This window comes from Mixophyes fleayi, chromosome 6, assembly GCF_038048845.1.
Source record: "Mixophyes fleayi isolate aMixFle1 chromosome 6, aMixFle1.hap1, whole genome shotgun sequence".
NCBI lineage: Eukaryota > Metazoa > Chordata > Amphibia > Anura > Limnodynastidae > Mixophyes > Mixophyes fleayi.
The window spans coordinates 172,806,315-172,821,125 of NC_134407.1; positions in this window are offsets into that span (position 1 = coordinate 172,806,315).

The following is a 14,811-nucleotide window of genomic DNA, read 5'->3' on the forward strand; positions in this document are numbered from 1 at the left end:
AAATTAATGAATAGGAAACCTATAAATATAGAGTGTGAGGGGCCAATGAAATTGTCATTTTTCTCCCGCATAGTTTGCAAATCAAATATAGAGTATGACATGGCAAATAGTCATTTTTATACCATAGAAAAATGACTATTTGCCACCTCATGCTCTATATTTCTGATGTTTTATGGTGCTCTAGGTCTGCCAGGTGAGTTTATTTTCACAGTGGATCCAGTTGCACAAAGATTAGAATCCATAGCAAAATCATTTTCTGATCTGGTACAGATGCATTTCAACCTAGCGTGAAGCGTGTATGGAACACTCACTGCGTGGTTATCACAGAACGGTTGTTCTCATAATATGCTTGAACAACAAAGCCCCAATGTTCACCAGTCCAATTCATGATGGGTACTAAAATCGGCAGAGCCTAACCTATCAAATTAAATCTACCGCACCTCTTTACCCCCACTACAGCTCACACAGTGCCCCCTCAAAATGGGAGATCTTTATGCCCCACCCTGTATATTGTAGTGCATCATACATAACAATTAAATAACCACAGATATTTGTATTGTTTTTTATAAAACCATGTTCCCATGGGCCCTAGTTTTCAAAAAGAGATATGTCCTGAATCCTGATTAAATGTTTTGAGGTTTTGCGGGGTTGAGGGCTTCTCCCTATTTACCAAAGCCCTGTGAACGATGAAGACTATCTCTGGGTTTTCCCCTTACAAAGCAAGGGGAAAATAAGAGAAGTGACCTTGTTTTCACTAATTTAAAGCAGGGGAAAGCCCACTTACCAAGGACAGACCATTGTTAGCAGCAGGTTTTTTTTTTTTTGGGGGGGGGGGTCCATCTAGGCTTCTAGTTCCAGCATCAGTGCACATGCCCAGTTCTGCATGCGGGCTCATGCATGCTAGAAGGTCCCAGCACTAATAAATTGGCATAAAAATAGTTTTTGAAAATCCTATTAATGTAGGGGATCTTAATAAATAGAACCCTATGTCTGTTATGGTGCTACTCTATTAACAACATTAGCAATGAATCCCATTTTTGCTGACCAGGTGACAAACCTACGTTAAAGCTCCACTGTACCCTGCACCTCCTTCACCTGTCAATTTGTATTTGTAATGTTAGTCCTGTTTATTTGTATACGGCTAACATTTTGCCAGTAACTTCACATCTAAGTCACTGGTTTCTAGTGAATAGATAGGCTTTGAGTTCTTTTTGGCCCTAGGAGTGGAAATTGCCAGATTGTGGGCATGACCTCTGTAGGTTGACCCCGCCTTTTTCTCTAATTTCTGCCCTATTTCCCTCCTTCCCTTTAAAGTCCAAGCTTATTCACAGGGTTTACAACCACTTCATCTCCTTCCTCTCCTCTCACTACCTTCTACTGGTCCACTGTCCTCCACTCTAAATGTCTATTACTGAAATCATTGTCCCTTCACCCCTGTTCTCTCCCTATCCATTGAAGGTACCACAATCTCATCTGTCTCTCACTCCCCATATTCAGTCCCTTTCCAAATCCTGCCACTTCCATCTCTGGGACATCTCCAAGATTTGGTTCTTTCTCACCTTGGATGCAACCAAAACTCTCATTCACTTCCTCATAATCTCCCACCTAGACTACTGTAACCTCCTCCTCTCTGCCTCCCCCACTCCTGCTTTGCCCCTGTTCAGTATAACCTCAGTGTTGCTGCTTGCCTTATTTTCCTCTCTTGGTGCTGTAGCACTTCTGACCCTCTCTGCCAGACACTACACTGGCTCCCTGTCTTCTAGAGAATCAAGTTCAAACTCCTGGCCCTTACCTACAAAGCCCTCAGCCACCTCTAACCAGACTCCTTTCTTCCCCCCTTTGCTCACGACCGCCACCCCACCACTACACTATTTACTTCATCGCACTCCACCTTCCAGGATTGTACCTGTGCCACTCTTTTCCTGTGGAACGCATTCCCATGCCCTAGTAGATTAGCCACTAGTGTCCACGGCTTCAAACATGCCCTCAAAACTCATTCCTCATTCAAGCCCATCAGCCCTCCTCCAAACTCCTCTGCCTTTGCTGCCATCTCTACTCCCCATTCAGTGCCACCATATTTGTGTCTCCCTCTTCCCTCTACAATGTATGCTCTCACGATCAGAGATCTCTTTCCTTATGTTGTTCTTCATATCATGACACCTCTAGGCCTGTATTCCCAGCGCTATATGCATGAACCCCGGTAAAAACATATAATCTCTTAATGTGGCGAAGGCTCAACAGAGTAGTATAAAAAGTTTTTTAACTTATCACAGTCAGGCTGTTTCTAATTTTTTCAACAAGTCAGTTTACACGCACACACAAAAAAAATCATCTCCTTTTCTCCAGTTGAACCCTTTTCTCCTTTCAATCCCACATGTATCTGCTAGACTGAGAGAGATTACAAAGATTCCAAAGAGTCGGACTGTAGTGTTTGGAGAAGCAGAGCAAGGAATGAAAACTCTGCTCTCCACACAGATCCTTATTTGCCTTCCTTGCACAAAGCTGCATACTGCTCGAGTGTAAACACGCTCCCAATTCAGTGTCCATTGGATTCAAAAGTGCTTCAGATAATGGGATGCTTCTAAAAGAGTAGGGTCATCGATCAGGATGGACATCAGTATGTCAACACCATGACCATTTATATAGAACGTGATCCTTAGGCTACCAGTGGCCAGACTTTCCTTGCCTGTTTATGAGTCATATCTAAAAAGGAACAGAAACAATAATTTTCTTTGCTGTAATATACAGAGGTACAAACCTATAAACTCTACCTGTCAAGTCCTCATCTATAATATACAAAGGTAAGAAATAGATTATGTACTGTACCAAAGTAATATCCCATGTTCTGAACAAAGGTAAGTGCTCATCTGTGTACTGTACAGAAGTGCTCATTTGTAAACAGCACAAAGGTAAGTGCTCACCTATGAACTACAAAGACTAGTGATCAGCCATGCACTGCACAAAAGCGTCCAACTGTGTACTGTATCACCAACATGATGAACAAAGGTAAGTGCTCACATGTGTACTGTACAAAGGTAAGTGCCCATATTGTACAAAAGTGTCCACCTGTGTATTGAATCACCCACATGATGAACAAAGGTAAGTGTTCACGTGTACTGTACAGAAATACTCAACTATGCACTGTATAAAGGTAAGGGCTCCCCTAAATATTGTACAAAGGTAAGTGCTCTCCTAAGTACTGTACAAAGGTAAGTTTTCAAATGTGTACTGTCCAGTAATACTCAACTATGCACTGTACAAAGGTAAGGGCTCCCCTAAGCACTGTACAAAGGTAAGTTCTCTCCTAAGTATTGTGCAAAGGTAAGTAAATTAAAAAAAGGTAAGTGCTCAACCGTGTGATGCACATAGGTAAGTGCTTACGCATGTGCTGCACAAGTTAAGTGTTCACCTGTGGACTGTACAAAGGTAAGTGCTCCCCTATGTACTATACAAAGGTAAGTTTTCACATGTGTACTATACAGAAATACTCTACTATGCACTGTACAAAGGTAAGTGCTCTCCTAAGTATTGTACAAAGGTAAGTAAACGGAAAAAAGGTAAGTGCTCAACCGTGTGATGCACATAGGTAAGTGCTTACACATGTGCTGCACAAGTTAAGTGTTCACCTGTGGACTGTACAAAGGTAAGTTCCTATTCACATATTGTACAAGAGTATTCACCTGTGAAATGCACAATAATTCTCACCAGTATACTTTACATAGGTAAATGCTCACCAGTATACTTTACATAGGTAAATGCTCACCAGTATACTTTACATAGGTATATGCTCACCAGTATACTTTACATAGGTAAATGCTCACCAGTATACTTTACATAGGTAAATGCTCACTAGTATACTTTACATAGGTAAATGCTCACCAGTATACTTTACATAGGTAAATGCTCACCAGTATACTTTACATAGGTAAATGCTCACCAGTATACTTTACATAGGTAAATGCTCACCAGTATACTTTACATAGGTAAATGCTCACCAGTATACTTTACATAGGTAAATGCTCACCAGTATACTTTACATAGGTATATGCTCACCAGTATACTTTACATAGGTAAATGCTCACCAGTATACTTTACATAGGTAAATGCTCACCAGTATACTTTACATAGGTATATGCTCACCAGTATACTTTACATAGGTAAATGCTCACCAGTATACTTTACATAGGTATATGCTCACCAGTATACTTACATAGGTAAATGCTCACCAGTATACTTTACATAGGTAAATGCTTACCAGTATACTTTACATAGGTAAATGCTCACCAGTATACTTACATAGGTAAATGCTCACCAGTATACTTTACATAGGTAAATGCTCACCAGTGCACTGTACAGAAGTGCTCACACATCTAACTACAAAAGCTCTTGTGTTTGCAATACTATAAGGACGGACAGAGGTAGAACATACACACACAACATTCCTCCTCTCCCTGTAAACCTCTCTCTGGTATGAATAGCATGGTATAATGGGGGCATTGTACCCTGAACTCCACCCCTTGTGATGACATGAAATGAGGATGATGAAAAGGGCTCAGATTCTGAACATATGAGAATATCCAGTACCAGCAAGGAGATCAGGAGGAGAGAGGAAGGAGATTAACACAGTAGTTTGTTTAGATTAATAAGCATCCATAGGACCTAGGCATAGATTGCACAGACCGAGGTCTGCAGGACCCTCTACATGGATTGTATATAAGCAGGAGCCCACAGCACCCTTTGCATGGATTGTATATAAGCAGGAGCCCACAGCACCCTTTGCATGGATTGTATAGAAACAGGGGCCCACAGCACCCTCTGCGTGGATTGTATAGAAGCAGGGGCCCACAGCACCCTCTGCATGGATTGTATAGAAACAGGGGCCCACAGCACCCTCTGCGTGGATTGTATAGAAGCAGGGGCCCACAGCACTCTCTGCGTGGATTGTATAGAAACAGGGGCCCACAGCACACTCTGCGTGGATTGTATAGAAGCAGGGGCCCACAGCACCCTCTGCATGGATTGTATAAAAGCATGGGGCCCACAGCACCCTCTGCGTGGATTATATAGAAGCAGGTTCCCACAGCACCCTCTGCGTGGACTGTATAGAAGCAGGGGCCCACAGCACCCTCTGCATGGATTGTATAGAAGCAGGGGCCTACAGCACCCTCTGCGTGGATTATATAGAAGCAGGGGCCCACAGCACCCTGTGTGTGGATTATATAGAAGCAGGGGCCCACAGCACCCTCTGCGTGGATTGTATAGAAGCAGGGGCCCACAGCACCCTCTGCGTGGATTATATAGAAGCAGGGGCCCACAGCACCCTCTGTGTGGATTATATAGAAGCAGGGGCCCACAGCACCCTCTGCGTGGATTGTATAGAAGCAGAAGTCCTCAGGATTCTCAGCATAGATTGCAAATAGGTAGGGGTACAAGGACCCTCTAAAATGCCTTTATAAAACCAGACATCCTCAGGATCCTCTGGATGAATTGCATAGACGTAGGGGTCCAAGGACCTCTGCATGGAGTGTACATTAACAGACTTTGGATGAGGCCAAAGTTCTGTGAATGAAGAAGAAAACCATCAGGAATCTGTAATGAAGACATTTCTGCACACAGGTATAGAATAGACACGATTAACCCTTTAGTTATAAGAAGTGCAGCCTCTCAAAATACTATCATTTTGCATACAAGGGTGAACGGCTTGGACCTTTTGCATCTACAGTATATTCAGCTAATGTTAGTAACCTGGAATCAATGCTGATCCTTAAATTGCCTGCCATGAGTTTATTTTTACAATTTTCCCACTTGAAACCATGTGTGTATCTTTAAAACATGCTGTTATCTGAGGCTTCTGCTGACAACCAACCTCCCATAATGCTTTGGGGTAAAATAATGTTCCTCCTTATATAGCACTGGCCATCACAAATCCATTTCTGTAGCATACAGCTGCAGCCCTATACAGATGATGGCATTATTTGGGACACCACAGATATTGAGAATGATTATCAGTATACAACATTTATTTGTGATTTTCAGAAGTTTAACTGTGGAGCAAAACATACAACTAGCTGCAAAACCAGTGATGGAGTTTAACTAAAACGTTTCCATTGTATGAGGTAATTATAAAAACATCGTCAGGGAGCATTACCAGAGGTAAGTTTTTCTTTTGTTCAGTGACTACAGAAACCCCATTCTCTGGTCATCATCTTCATCATCCCCATTTATTTATATAGCGCCACCAATTCCGCAGCGCTGTACAGAGAACTCGCTCACATCACAGGAGCTAGTGACCCAATCCTGCTTTTCCCACTTATTTTCAAATTGCAGTAACCCAGATAAAATTCATGACGTTTCAAACACATTTAACATTTTTTTTTATTCACTCCAGGATTTTACAATAGGAAAATAAGTGGGAAAGGCAGAATAAGTCATTAAGACCATTATTCTACTGCAAAATGTATCATGCTGTTTGTGCTCAGCCTCTAGTTGAGACATCATAACTGTCAGACACCCTCTTGGCTTGTTTTGCATTTAATGCATTAACTATGTAAGTATAATTATTAATCTTTCTATAGCGCCACCATACGTCACAGAACTGTACAGAGAACATTTAATCATTCACATCAGCCCCTGCCCCATTAGAGCTTACAAACTATATTTCTTACCACACTAACACACTCTCTCTAGGGTTAATTTTGTCAGAAGCCAAGTATCCTATTAGTATGCCTTAGGAGTGCAGGAGGAAACCGGAGACCTCAGAGGAGACCCACACAAACAAGGGTATAACATACAAACTCCACACTAATAAGGTCCTGGTCTGTCATAAAACTGATATTAAACGTCACTGAGAGTTTGAGTCTTGCATCAGGTTATTATATTATCATACAGCTATGTGCACACACATATTATAACCCAACACATTTTTTTTTTAGTAAACTTTATTGAAAAGGCACAAATCTGATTGGGTTACAGTATAGTTGAGCAAAATGCACCATGTTGCGGTGCAGGGACATTGCTAAAACGTCCCAGCACATGCAGCAATGGCAGATATTTCACCAAATATTGATAGTAGGGTGTACTCCACTGCATTTAGCTTATGCTACCTGGCTGTTTGCTTTTCTACAAACTACGTGCTGTTGAGACATTACATTTGTTATATATATACATACATTTACTATTAAAAATGAATGTGCAATAACCATAATATCAACCATTCAGCAATTAACTAATTGATAGATCTAACGCAAGTTAGAAAACATGTGTCTATGCATATAATTATAGTTTATAAGCCATAACATATACCTGTTATGGCTATTACACACTTCTTAGTAAAAAATAATATCAAACGAACCCTACTGTGAATTTTGAACTGCTATCGGTTCTTACTAAGGGCTTTTTAGAAGCTTTTCACACGTTAATAAATGCATGAAAACCGTGTTAAAATAGGACAAATAAGATCAACATTATTAAGATAACATTCTCCAGGGTTTATTTAATAACATGTTGTTAGTATAAATATGGTGCACACCAATAAACTTATTTACTCAAAAGTGCTCATTATAAAATAAAAAAAGTCATATTCACTATAATTCTTATTTAATTACGTTGAAAATATTATAGCTAAGCTATCCCACAGCATCCAATGTGTGACTAGTTGCTGGGGGTTATTGCAACTTTGTGTCACATGGACCATGTCCACATGTTGCTGTAATATTTGAAAATGTTTAATTGCATCATACACCATCATATCACACCATTCTGCCCTATTATTACCTCACACTCCATCATATTACACCATTCTGCCCTATTATTACCTCACACTCCATCACATTAGAACCATTCTGCCCTATTGTTACCCCACACTCCATCATATTACACCATTCTGCCCTATTATTACCCCACACTCCATCATATCACACAATTCTACCCTATTATTACCCCACACTCCATCACATTACACCATTCTGCTCTATTGTTACCCCACACTCCATCATATTACACCATTCTGCCCTATTATTACCCCACACTCCATCATATTACACCATTCTGCCCTATTATTACCTCACACTCCATCACATTAGAACCATTCTGCCCTATTGTTACCCCACACTCCATCATATTACACCATTCTGCCCTATTATTACCCCACACTCCATCATATCACACAATTCTACCCTATTATTACCCCACACGCCATCACATTACACCATTCTGCTCTATTGTTACCCCACACTCCATCATATTACACCATTCTGCCCTATTATTACCCCACACTCCATCATATTACACCATTCTGCCCTATTATTACCTCACACTCCATCATATCACACCATTCTGCCCTATTATTACCCCACACTCCATCATATCACACCATTCTGCCCTATTGTTATCCCACACTCCATCATATCACTCCATTCTGCCCTGTTATTACCCCACACTCCATCATATCACACCATTCTGCCCTATTGTTACCACACACTCCATCATATTACACCATTCTTCCCTATTATTACCTCACACTCCATCATATAACACCATTCTGCCCTATTGTTACCACACTCCATATTACTCCATTCTGCCCTATTGTTACCCCACTCCATCATATTACACCATTCTGCCCTATTGTTATCCCACTCCATCATATCACACCATTCTGCCCTATTGTTACCTCACTCCATCATATTATTCCATTCTGCCCTATTGTTACTAGACGGATTCTATTCAGCAATTAATCAACTATTTGTCATCTCATTATCCTGTTAATTTGGTATATTCGTGTATTCTGTTTTCAGAGCACACAATTAATTGGATCTACTTAGCAAGGACTATATTGGGCTATGTAGTGACTTTATGTACCCATACATCCACACACAGTCAAATTCTGTTGCTCAGCCCAAGCGACACCCACTTGTTTAACCAAGCCCAACAAATCTGGTCATTCTACAATTGGGTTGCATGCCTCTATATTTCATCTTGTGAAATACTTGTTTATTATGAATTTACCAAGTAGAGAAGTGTAGAAATTCAATAAAATAAGAGCATATAAAATTGACATGTGGGTAAGTGAAGTGCCACAAAATAATAAAGTGTGCTGTCAAGTATTCAAATGAGGGTGTAACTCGGGTGAGCTAGCAGGAACTCTCTGTTTTGGTAATAATAGGGTATTCACATTCTGTCAGATGCTGTAGTTTCCCCACATAATTCTCCTAAAATGCATTAGAAAGTAGCTTTAAACCAGAGATAGGCAGTCTGTGGTTTTTCAACTCCTGTTGAACAACAGCTAGAGAACCACATATAGCCTAAGCTTGCTGTATGCAATAAAGGAACATGGTACAGTTAATATTTTAATAGGCTTATTATGAAGACATTAAGAAATCATAATTGCTTAAGGTATTGAATAATTAGACATTTTCTGTGGTTCAATTATATATGTTTTTTTAAGGAAGGAAGACCCCTACATCTTTCTGCATTATATTGTATTGTTATATTTACTGTATTCCATCTACATGTTAATTTTCTGTCAATGTAAGAGCTAAACCAGCATGTGTCCCAGGATGCACTGGGTGGGGTTCTGAGCATACTGCAGCCTATTGCAGTTGAAAACTCTCCATATGTGACTTTTAGACTGAAGCCTTCTAGATGAAAAGACTTTTGTCACAGTACACTGAGGGAACATTGTGCAAGTCTGCAAGTGAGTGGGTTGCTATATAAACAGGAAGCAATGGGGGAGACGGGAGGAGAGATACAAAGAAAAAAACCTAATGAAACATAGAAGGAGAGAGGAGGGGAGGGATAGGCTCCAAAGAGATATAGGAATAAGAGGAGAGAAAAATCTGTGTATAGTAATATAGAAAGCTGGGCAGGCGGAGAGAGTGCAAATTATGCTACCAAGTAAGTGAATTTATCATTTATCTTTTCTCCCACTCAGGTTTAAAGATGCAAAACAGGTCATACATATAGGCAGGGAAAGTTGGGCTTTACAGAGAGGCAATGATAGATGGGATTACAGAGTTATAGGAGGCTGAGAGAGAGAGAGTGTTACAGGAAAACATGTAAGAATTTTTGAATAAGATATAGGGGGAAGAGTGTAGGGGTTCTATAATGAGTAGGGAGAGAAACTTTTGCAGTGAGACAAGAGGAAGTCTACAAAGGGAAAGGGAGAGAGGAGCATCTATAGAGCATCATAGGAGAGAGGTAGGACAGGGAGTCAGGAAGAGACAGTGATAGGTCTGCAAACATACAGTGAAAAGATGGCTCTAACTGGATTACAGGAGCACAAGGAAGAAAGGACCAATGGAGTAACTGGAGTCTACAAAGAGACAGGAAGAGAGGGGTCTGCAGAGAGACTAGGAAAAGATGGGTCTATAAAGAGACCAGCAAAAGGGGTTTTACACAGAGGTAGCGAGAGAGGGGATCTACAGTGAGAGAGGAGAGAGAGTACTCTTTAGACCTAGCGAGTGGGAGTGAGGTAAGAAAAATCTACAGTGAGACAAGGGAGAAGGGGGTCTACAGAGAAAAAGGAGAAACTTGATCTACAGTGATTCCAGGGGAGAAGTGATTTACCGAGACACAGAGAAAGAGATGGAGATCTACAGGGACACAGGGGAAGAGAGGGAGTTCTGCGGAGACACAGGGGAAGAGAGGGAGTTCTGCAGAGACACAGGGGAAGAGAGGAAGTTCTGCAGAGACACAGGGGAAGAGAGGGAGTTCTGCAGAGACACAGGGGAAGAGAGAGAGTTCTACAGAGACACAGGGGAAGAGAGAGAGAGTTCTGCAGAGACACAGGGGGAGAGAGGGAGTTCTGCAGAGACACATGGGAAGAGAGGGAGTTCTGCAGAGACACAGGGGAAGAGAGGAAGTTCTGCAGAGACACAGGGGAAGAGAGGGAGTTCTGCAGAGACACAGGGGAAGAGAGGGAGTTTTGCAGAGACACATGGGAAGAGGAAGTTCTGCAGAGACACAGGGGAAGAGAGGAAGTTCTGCAGAGACACAGGGGAAGAGAGGGAGTTTTGCAGAGACACATGGGAAGAGGAAGTTCTGCAGAGACACAGGGGAAGAGAGGAAGTTCTGCAGAGACACAGGGGAAGAGAGGGAGTTCTGCAGAGACACAGGGGAAGAGAGGAAGTTCTGCAGAGACACAGGGGAAGAGAGGGAGTTCTGCAGAGACACAGGGGAAGAGAGGGAGTTCTGCAGAGACACAGGAGAAGAGAGGGAGTTCTGCAGAGACACAGGGGGAGAGAGGGAGTTCTGCAGAGACACATGGGAAGATAGGGAGTTCTGCATAGACACAGGGGAAGAGAGGGAGTTCTGCAGAGACACAGGGGAAGAGAGGGAGTTCTGCAGAGACACAGGGGAAGAGAGGGAGTTCTGCAGAGACACAGGGGAAGAGAGGGAGTTCTGCAGAGACACAGGGGAAGAGAGGGAGTTCTGCAGAGACACATGGGAAGAGAGGGAGTTCTGCAGAGACACAGGGGAAGAGAGGGAGTTCTGCAGAGACACAGGGGAAGAGAGGGAGTTCAGCAGAGACACAGGGGAAGAGAGGGAGTTCTGCAGAGACACATGGGAAGAGAGGGAGTTCTGCAGAGACACAGGGGAAGAGAGGGAGTTCTGCAGAGACACAGGGGAAGAGAGGGAGTTTTTCAGAGACACAGGGGAAGAGAGGGAGTTCTGCAGAGACACAGGGGAAGAGAGGGAGTTCTGCAGAGACACAGGGGAAGAGAGGGAGTTCTGCAGAGTCAAGAGAGAGCAGAAACTAGAGAGGAACAAGGGTCTACAATGAACATGGGGGAGTGGACTACAGAGACAGGGAAGAAATGGTGTGCAGAGAGCCGGAAAAGGGAGAAGGCTGAAAAGAAGAAAGTAGGGGGTGTTGGGTGGTGACCTACAGACATGGGAGAGGAGGATATAGAGAGAAACAATAGAATGTGGAAGTCTACAGAGAATCACGTAGAGGTGGACTGCACGTAGTCGGGGAAAAAAGAGATGAACACAATGTCAGTGGGAGAAGATGTTTAAAGATGATCAGGGAAAGAAGGTCACTACAGAAACAGGAAAGGATCATCATCATTTATATTCCGCAGCAAATATTGTCACTGATGTAAGTGACAATATTTGTCACTTACATCAGTCCCTGCTCCATATGGTCAATTTAATAGCAGCCAATTAACCTACTATTATGTTTTTGGTGTGTGGGAGGAAATTGGAGCACCCGGAGGAAACACAGGGAGAATACACAAAGGCCTTGGTCAGGAATCAAACTCATGACCCCAGCGCTGTAAGGAAGAAGTGCTAACCACCTGATGGGTCTACATAGACACAGGAAGACAGAAAGCTACATAGAAAAAGCCGGAGAGAAGAAAGCAGAATGACAGAGTGAGAGTAGGATAATGACACAGGAGTGAGAGAGCATACAGAGGGGCACCAAATATACATAAGTGACATTAAGAGAAGGCTACAGGTACATACAGAGATACAGGCTATTGTAAAATAGAGTGAAAATCAAAAGACAGGATGCAGTAGAAAGGGATAAAGACACAGCAGGGGAAAGGATGCAAAGAGACAGGGAAAGAGAATGCATTAGAGAACAAAGAGAAAGAGGCAAAGAGAGGGGTCTAAACAGGAAACATGAAGAGAAATTTAGATGCGTACATAGGGAGAGAAGGCTTCAGCAGGAGACGGATCAAGAGACAATATAAGAAAAATGCTACAAACAGGAAACTGAAGGAGAAATATGGTGAGAGACAGAGGGAAAACCAGTGAAGTGAGGGTTTGAGGAGGAAGATCACAGCAAAAGAGAACAAAGAGGCAGAAGAGGAGAGGACATGAGGCATGTGGGGAAACTATTACACCTAGATCTACGCTTAGAATAAAGACCACATATATGTAAAAGAGAAGTAATTGAACAACGATCCAGAGAATAGACTAAGGGGAACCACAGGAAGAGTGATACACAATATGGGTTTCTAGGGGAAAACTATTGACAAACCAATTCATCTATGGGAATGTATTTCCAGTATAAAAAATACAGCTAACAGATAAAGTAAATGCACTAGATTATGAAGATATGTAAGAGCCTTGAATCACTCTAAGTCATCCCAGGCTCTTCCAAATGTAGCTGAAAGGCGTATTCATTAAACAATTACAGACATATGAGGAGGATAGGTGAAATGTAAAAACATAGTGTAAGGAGATACTTGGGGTAGTAAATTTATAAATATACCAATGATACCTGGTGCACCTTTATCAACAAAAGTGTGTTTATAAAGCATTTAAGGACACAAGGGGGTACTGTGTATGAAGTATGTATACAAATGTCACTTTTTAGGAAGAAAAGAGGAGAAGCCCAGTCATACACATCTTGTCCAGGATATTATTCAATATTTTACTGTATTATATTACTATGGAAAATGTGCTTAACTGTACTGTAAATAATGTTACTGTAATAACATTACATTAAATGCACTGTTAAAATATTATGATGTAATATGATTTTGTTAAATAAATATTGTAGAGGATGGATCTGATAATGAATAACAGGGAGACGGACATCTGTGTGGAATTGTTTTGCAATGCTACTGTTACTATGTCACCCTTGTTGTATTACGTTGTGCTACTTATTTTATGTTTACCCATTCTGTTATGTTACTTGTGTTATGTTTACGCATCATCATCTATTTATATAGTGCCACTAATTTCGCAGCGCTGTACAGATAACTCATTCACATCAGTCCCTGATACGTTGGAGCTTACAATCTATATCCCCTAACACACACACACACACACACACACACACACACACACACACACACACACACACACACACACACACACACACACACACACACACACACACACACACACACACAGAGACTAAGGGCAATTTAATAGCAGCCAATTAACCTACTAGTATGTTTTTGGAGTGTGGGAGGAAACTGGAGCACCCGGAGGAAACCCACGCAAATACGGGAGAACATACAAACTACACACAGATAAGGCTATGGTCGGGAATCAAACTCACGACCACAGTGCTGTGAGGCAGAGGTGCTAACCACTAAGTCACACCCATGTTATGTTATATCATGTTATGCTATTTGAGTCATGTTTACCCATGTTATGATATATCATATATATATTATGCTACTTGTGTTAAGTTTACCTATACTCTACTATTGAATTTTTTGGTGTCCTATAAATAAACAATAATAATAATAATCCAATTTTCTGTGCAGCATTCTTGTTTGGTGACTTTATTAACGGTGTGTTCTGACTGACATTAACAGCCATTTATAAATAGATTTCATACATATTTTACACACATGCACAACAATATGTGTTTTGTATTTGTTTTAATTTAGGTTTTGTATCTGGTTCATTTTACAGGCATCTTCTATTTTCCACTTAAACTAATGTGAACTCATTAGAAACTTGAAAAGGTTGAGCAGATTCGCAACCAGACAGTAACACATTTAGAGAAGCTAGGTAGTATCTTGCAGCAGGAAAATGATTACATCATTCATCAGTCATCTCCTTTATATTTACAAAACACAAATGCCAATTCCAAAAACTAAGTTTAAGTTTGTCAACATCTAAAGGAAAAGTGAAAGTATGGACAAAGTTTTCTATATTGCATAAAATTAAATCTAACTGAACGTTATTTAAAGTTTAATTGGACATAAAATAAATGTGTTGTTTTGTTACGTTGCTACTCCTTTCAGTTCCAGGCGTTGTACCTTTTTTGTGCCAGCAGGAGTCAGCGTTGCTAGAACTGACTGGGAGGAGGTTTGGATGTTGAATAAAAATTAATAAACACCC